We start from the raw sequence: 7621 nt of genomic DNA on the forward strand, positions 1-7621 counted from the left end.
AGTTCATCATATCTGTACTTTTCGTAGTAACATGTGAATCATTGGCAGTTTAGCTGAGAAAGGATCTCAGTGTCTCTTCACTTCTCCTAAGACGGGGTCTTCAGAATCTTCCTATGACATTCTAAATGGAAGCGATTCGGTTTCCTGACATGGGCCTGGCAGACTGTTCAGATTTCACATGCCAACATGAGACTAACAGACAATACTGATGAACTTCTCTGGGCTAAACAATTTTGACATACACCTTGCCTAAACTCTGATGGTATCTAATGAATGACAATATCAAAGTTCTTGGTGAGATCCACAAATGTTGTATACAGACCCCTGTAGTTGGTGGGCAGCAAGCACCATGTCTACTGATCTTCCACCCTTTCTGAAGCCACACTGGCTCTCAGGTTGGTGACCATCACCCAGGTGAAGAATCAGCCTATTGACAGGGAATCTGGCAAGAATCTTGCCAGCAACGACTAAAAGAGGACCACCCCTGTAATTGTCACAGAACAGTCTATTCCCTTTACCCTTAGAGGCATCAAACATACAGATAACTCAGTGGGATCTTGTGTTGTCTATGAGTGTGTGCCCATGATTCAGTGTGGCAAGACAGAATCGAGACACCTATGGATGTCTCTAGATGCAGTGATGTCTGAACAAACTCTAAGTGTTCCCTGATATCTGCTTCAGGTGGCTACTTCATGGTTGGTGTAACAAAATTTCCACATGCACCCATTCCACCAGTGGAAAGCTTCATAAGCCTAGATTAGACAAACCTCCCAAACTCCCCAACGAGTTTCAGATACCCTTTGTTATCCTAAGAATGGGTTAACCCAAGTAAACTGAACCTGGCAGAGTGACCGCTGTGGCTCCCACTACTTCCTGGAGCCACAGGTGAAATTTAGGTGCCTCAGGTGTACATGAAAGGTGGAAATAGCCTTGGAAAGGGCTCAGTAGCCCTCACACTAGTGTCCATGAGGGAATTCTACATCTCTCAGGAAGGCAGAAGAGTAGAGTGCAGCAGAGATGAGCAGAGGCAGAAAGAGGGCATCACTTGTCAGCTGAGTACTACAGAGTAGAGCAGATTGCAGTAGAGGGAGGCAGAAGAGCAGAGAACTGCAGAGGGTAGCAGGGAACAGCAGAGGGCAGCACAGGATTGCAGAGTACTGCAGAGGACAGAAGAAGGAAGCAGAAGAACAGGGAACTGCAGAGGGCAGCATGGACCAGCAGAGGGCAGCAGGGAACAGCACAACTCAACAGTGGCTGCAGAGAAATGCAGGTTTGTTGAGTGTCATTTGGTTCTTGTCCTTCATTGTCGAAGAAAAACAGATTTCATGAAACTTGAGACTAATCCCAGATCAATACGAGCTCAGAATGCTCATCCAGAGTTCAGGCACAAATCACCCCTGTGAAAACCCATGGTACTCTGCCTAGAACATATATGTCATGTTTCCTTTGAGCTGCTGCCCTGCTGCCCAAAACATAGGGAACAACACCCTCTGTGAGGGTAGCACACCATGCTGGGCAGTCGTGGGCCAGTGTCTCCAAATGTTGTACACACAATTCTTATGTGTTTCAGATAGTCCTTCAGCGTGTCCAGGCATTGCTTCTGCTGCCTTATGAATGTGTACCCTGTGTGAGTTCTCCATAGAAAAGTCTTTCTGGCAAGAGTGTTTCTGGCATTCTAACAATATGATAGTCCATTGCCGTTGCCCTCTCTGCAGTCGTGTTGGAATGCTCGACAGTTTAAATTAAGAAAGGATAGGAGGGCAGGGGAGGCACCCTGTGTTTGTCCTAGCCAGCTACTTCCTTCTAGCACCTGTGGTTATTGACGGCTTTGCAGCTTCATGGTCAGGCACAGAGAGTTATGCCTACCTGTTGTCCTCTGATGAAAACCAAGAACTAGAAGAATTGGGGAAACGTTTTATAATTATAAAGCTAGGTTTGAGTGAAGGGTTAATCTGGAATGATTAGTGCTATCTAAACTTGGACAGCTCTGTCACTGTCATTGAGTTATTTTGTTCTGGAACTCTCATCGTCAACGAATATGGCTACTTTGTAAATGGAATACTCATTCTGATAACTTTTGTACCAAATTCCCTCTCTGTGCTTCTTGCCAACTCCAAGACCCTGTGACTGACTAATTCTTCCCTATTTAGCTTTGGAAACCCTAAGAAAACCATGATCTCTCATCTTTCAACTGTTCTTATCTTGGAGATAATTGTTCTGCCACATGTGAAAGTTTTGTTATCAAAGGACAGTTGATGCAAAGGTTGTTCTTATTGTGTCACCCAGCATGAGTTTTAAAAAGTGAATTCACATAAGATCTCATTTTTTGGGCGGTGGAATCTTCATTTTCTAGGGAGTAGAAGCTAAAATCTATTTGTACGGAACTATTTCTAGCAGCTATTTTCATGCTGGATAATACTTGGACATTGAAGGAATGCCCATCGCTTCAGGTAATGTTTGAAGAACTTGTTGCATTTGATTGTAAAGCAATGTTAGGCTAGAAGAAATGGAAGTCCGATGGTGATTTCACAAAAACCTGAAGAGACCTAATATGATACAAATTTCAGTAAGCAGAACCATAAAAACTTTGTAAAAATAACAGCGATATTGTGTGATGATTAACTGGGAATGACTTACTTCATTTCAATTAGATGAATTCTTCTCCGTTGTTGAGGATTGTTTTTATTTAGGATCATTTAAATTTTTAATTTAATTTTAAGAATTTTTGAACTCGTGGCGAGATTGAATTTACATAGATTGGTCTTTACAGACTTTCAGCATAGTCTTACCTTCTACTTCCTTCATAGCACTTATATCCACCCCCAAACTTCTTCTTATGATCTCCCCTTCCCATTGAAGTTTTCCCCAAAGTCTCCTGAAATTGCTCCTTTCCTATTCAATAGTACAGGGTTTGGTCACATTCAAAATTAGAATTCCGTTTTGGAATTGAAAGATTTGAGAATCTTATGTGATCTTAGGGGAATTATTTAACTTCACTGGGTCACAGATTCTTTATCTATCTCACAAAGTTGTTGTCCAGTTGGACTAATAGGATCCTTTCTTTATATCCCTAATCCAGTGATGTTGAGTTTGCTTGTTATGAGAAATGAAGGAATGAAAGCAGTGACTTACTGAATAGAGTCAATGTATTTAAGGACAAGGCTTCCCAAGACAGAGAATTGATAGAGGAGGAACTGGGATTCAGGGCGAGAAGGAACGAGACTTCTAATTTGCAGAGCCGTTGATTTGTTGGTTCCGTGCTAGGGAGAGGTAGAAAGGATAGATACATGATAAAGAATGTCTTTGCGTGGGAAAGCATTCTAAGAAGTCTTGGTTTTCAAGACTACTTCATATGTGGAGTCTGTTCATAATGGATGGCAATGATTCTGGAGAAGATGTCTGTGATTTAGCGGTCTACAAGCTCAGTATGAGTCAAAACGATATGACAGTCCCAAAAGTTAATGGTATGGATGGGGGCTTGTTTGAGGAGCATAATTGCTGTAGTTGTGGATGCTCAATAGATAGCCCTGCTCGTTAGGGATTGAATTAGAACACCTGTGTACAGTGGGACTGGGCGCATATGACTTCAACCCTGCTTCACTCAATTTCCTCAATTGGAAAATGAGTCTCCAAAGTACCAATTTCCCATATTTTATTAATGCTGATATTAAAAGACCCCATCGGAGACTTGGAGAACTGCTTATTCACATCCATCCTCCTTTGACCTCTGTTGTTTAGGCCCCTTGTCTATTATTGATTGAGTTTTTAGAATAATATTTATAGAGGATGCTAATAATAATGTTTGCCCTTCACTTTGAAGAAGACCATGGCATCTGCTGGTGATGTCATAATGATGCAAGTGACTTGGATCTGAGAAAAGGAGTTCTGGTGCTAAGTCACCAGCTCCTTTCTCCTACAGCTTCATCTGCGTCCTTAGGCCAAATATGAATCAGGAAATCTGGAGATGTCAGTGGATGAGGGGCTGAGGCAATCAGTGTTAAGTAACTTGTCCAAGGTCACACATCACATCTAGTAAATGGTAGAGGTTGGATTTGAACTCCCATCCTCCTTGTTCCAAGGCCAGTTCTTTACTCAATGTAACATAGAGGATAGTGAAAAGGTAAAGCCTCTCTGAAGAAGCGAATTTGAAAAGATCAAAGTGGTCCATGAGGATGTACCATTAATGGTCATAGGAAAGAATCTTAGAAATTGAATCTAGAGTGGAGAATGCAGGAGAATTTGTGACAATTATTTTATATAGTTTGAGAGGTTGGCATGTGGAAGAGTGTTTGGCAGTGTTTGGAGCCAAGAGACAAATAGAAAAAACAAAACAGGACAGACTGCAATGAATAAAATGTTATGAAGTCAAAAACAACCTCAAAAATTATTGTTTTCCACTGGTGGGTGTACTCCCTCAGGATAAATAGTTGATTCCTACTCACTAGAAAAGCATTAGGAAAGTTGAGATAATCAGTTGGTTGTAGACCTGCAGGTTTTGTTACTGGTTGGGTTAAATGAGCAATGAGGGCTCTTTGAACACTAACATTCTGTGACATCTTGGTATGCTAGGTCACCAACTTCTCAAACAACAAGATAGAATTGTTGAGGATTTTTCTTACATCAGAAGGGGAGATATGTTTTCTAGTTGAGCCTTAGGTAACATATGAGAAAATTTGGAGAAATCTGAGTCTTTCTTCTCAAAATCACTTTACCTTTCTCGCTACTACTCGTCTTTGTTTCAAAGGTGTATATACATATATATATATATACATATATATATATGTACATATATACATATATATACATATATATATAATATATATATGTAAATATATATGTATGTATAATGAAAGGCCGAGGTGGGGACTTTTGCTTGACCTATCATGTGATGAACACAAGTCCACCATCACGGTTCATCAGTATTGAACTGAGGGCTGTGCTAAGTTTCAGAAATGATTTTAGAAATACTGAAATTGAGTGATTACTCTGCTTTCTCTGGGGAGAAAAAAATGGAAATGAACAAGCATTACATGAAAGAGAAAAGGGCATATGTAAGGAATGCAGCAGAATGACTGAAGTAACAATGTGGATAATTGAGAGACAGAAGGAAGGAGTCAAAGTGAAACAGGTTTAAGGGAACAATGGGAAAGAGAAGGGACATAGAGAGACCTGGTGATATAGGAGCTGTAGGACCAGCTGATCACATCCAATGACTTGCTGGTAGTAGCCTTTTCCTTTTACAACTCAACACTTTAGGAGATTCAATTTTATAATAAGGTGAGTATAAGACGCTTCAGCATACCCTCCTTCTTCCAATTATTTTTTCTTCCCTATCTTCTCCTAGAGCACAATATTAACTTCCATAGTCAATTTTGTCTACCTCTCTCAAGTTCAAATGTCGTAGGTTACATGAGTTCCTTTGCTATGCTCCGGTGTTAGGGACTGGTAGCATTTTTTTCATGCCTTCTTTCTTTTGCTTTCCAATTATATGCCAAGATAATTTTCAACTTCTAATTTTAACCACATTGGGTTTTCCAATTGAAAGGAAGGAAAGTTTTTAATATTCTTTTTGGGAAGATTTTGAATCTTGCATTTTTCTCACTCCCTCAGTCCTCTCTTACCTCCCCTTGAAACCAAGTGATATAAGATATACTTGAGGTACCGTATTAAACACAATATCATGTAAGTGATGTTGTGACAGAAGAATCAGGACAAAAGGAAATCGTTTGAGAAATCAAAACATAAAACCTTTAAAAAGGGTTAAATTTGTGCTATAGTGCGTTTTGCTCAGTATACAGACTCCAACTTACTCTCTAATTGGATGTCATTTTCCATCCCCAGTTATTTTAGAATTGACTTTGATCACTGGTTTCCTGAGAAGATTTTGATTTCTCATAGTGGATCATCACACAAGGTTGATGTTGCTGTGTACAATGTAGTCCTGGGAAGACTCACTTCACTCAGCATCAGTTCTGCATTAGAGTCCTCTGCTTGCAATCATACATTTTCAGCTTCATAGAACAGCCATATGACCATCCTATGGTTTGATTATAGATTTGATATATTGAGAAGAAACCACTTCATGGCACTTAGGTGTCCTCTGTGATTTTACATATTGGGAAATTGAGGACCAGAAGGTTTTCAGGTGAAAGGTCTTATAAAATAGCAGACACTGCATTATAATCACACCAAAAAGGGAGACATTCCGAGCATCCCCATATTTTGGCTTCTGAGCCCCTTGTCTGTACTTCTCCCATGTGATTTCTCTGTAAAAGGGTCTTTGGGGCTAGTATATTTCTGGCATTCCACCATAATGCCCATTTCATCATATCTGTACTTTTTGTAGTAACATGTGTATCATTGGCAGCTTAGCTGAGAAAGGATCTCTGTTTCTCTTCACTTCTCCTAACAGGGTCTTCAGAATCTTCCTATGTCATTCTAAATGGAAGCGATTCGGTTTCCTGACATGGCCCTGGCACGCTGTTCAGATTTCACATGCCAACATGAGACTAACAGACAATACTTATGAACTTCTCTGGGCTAAACAATTTTGACATACACTTGCCTAACCTCTGATGATATCTAATGAATGACAATATCAAAGTTCTTGGTGATATCCACAAATGTTGTGTACAGACCCCTGTAGTTCATGGGCAGCAAGCACCATGTCTTCTTATCTTCCACCCTTTCTGAAGCCACACTGGCTCTATGGTTGGTGACCATCACCCAGGTGAAGAATCAGCCTATTGACAGGAAATGTGGCAAGAATCTTGCCAGCAACGGCTAAAAGAGGACCATCCTTGTATTTGTCACAGAACAGTCTATTCCCTTTACCCTTAGAGACATCAAACATACAGATAACTCAGTGGGATCTTGTGTTGTCTATGAGTGTGTGCCCATGATTCAGTGTAGCAAGACAGAATCGAGACACCTATGGATGCCTCTAGATGCAGTGATGTCTGAACAAACTCTAAGTGTTCCCTGATATCTGCCTCAGGTGGCTACTTCATGGTTGGTGTAACAAAATTTCCACATGCACCCATTCCACCAGTGGAAAGCTTCATCAGCCTAGATTAGACAAACGAACCAAACTCCCCAACGAGTTTCAGATACCCTTTGCTATCCTAAGAATCGGTTAACCCAAGTAAACTGAAACTGGTAGAGTGACCACTGTGGCTCCCACTACTTCCTGGAGACACAGGTCAATTTAGGTGCCTCAGGCGTACATGAAAGGTGGAAATAGCCTTGGAAAGGGCTCAGTAGCCCTCACACTAGTTGTCCATGAGGGAATTCTACATCTCTGAGGAAGGTAGAAAAGTAGACTGCAGCCGAGATGAGTAGAGGGCAAAAAGAGGGCATCACTTATCAGCTGAGTACTACAGAGTAGAGCAGATTGCAGTAGAGGGAGGCAGAAGAGCAGAGAACTGCAGAGGGTAGCAGGGAACAGCATAGGGCAGCACAGGATTGCAGAGTACTGCAGAGGACAGAAGAAGGAAGCAGAAGAACAGGGAACTGCAGAGGGCAGCATGGACCAGCAGAGGGCAGCAGGGAACAGCACAAGACAACAGAGGGTTGCAGAGAAATTCAGTTTTTTTGAGTGTCATTTGGTTCTTGTCCTTCA

Source organism: Macrotis lagotis, unplaced genomic scaffold, assembly GCF_037893015.1.
Source record: "Macrotis lagotis isolate mMagLag1 unplaced genomic scaffold, bilby.v1.9.chrom.fasta BILBYCTG093, whole genome shotgun sequence".
Taxonomy (NCBI): Eukaryota; Metazoa; Chordata; class Mammalia; order Peramelemorphia; family Peramelidae; genus Macrotis; species Macrotis lagotis.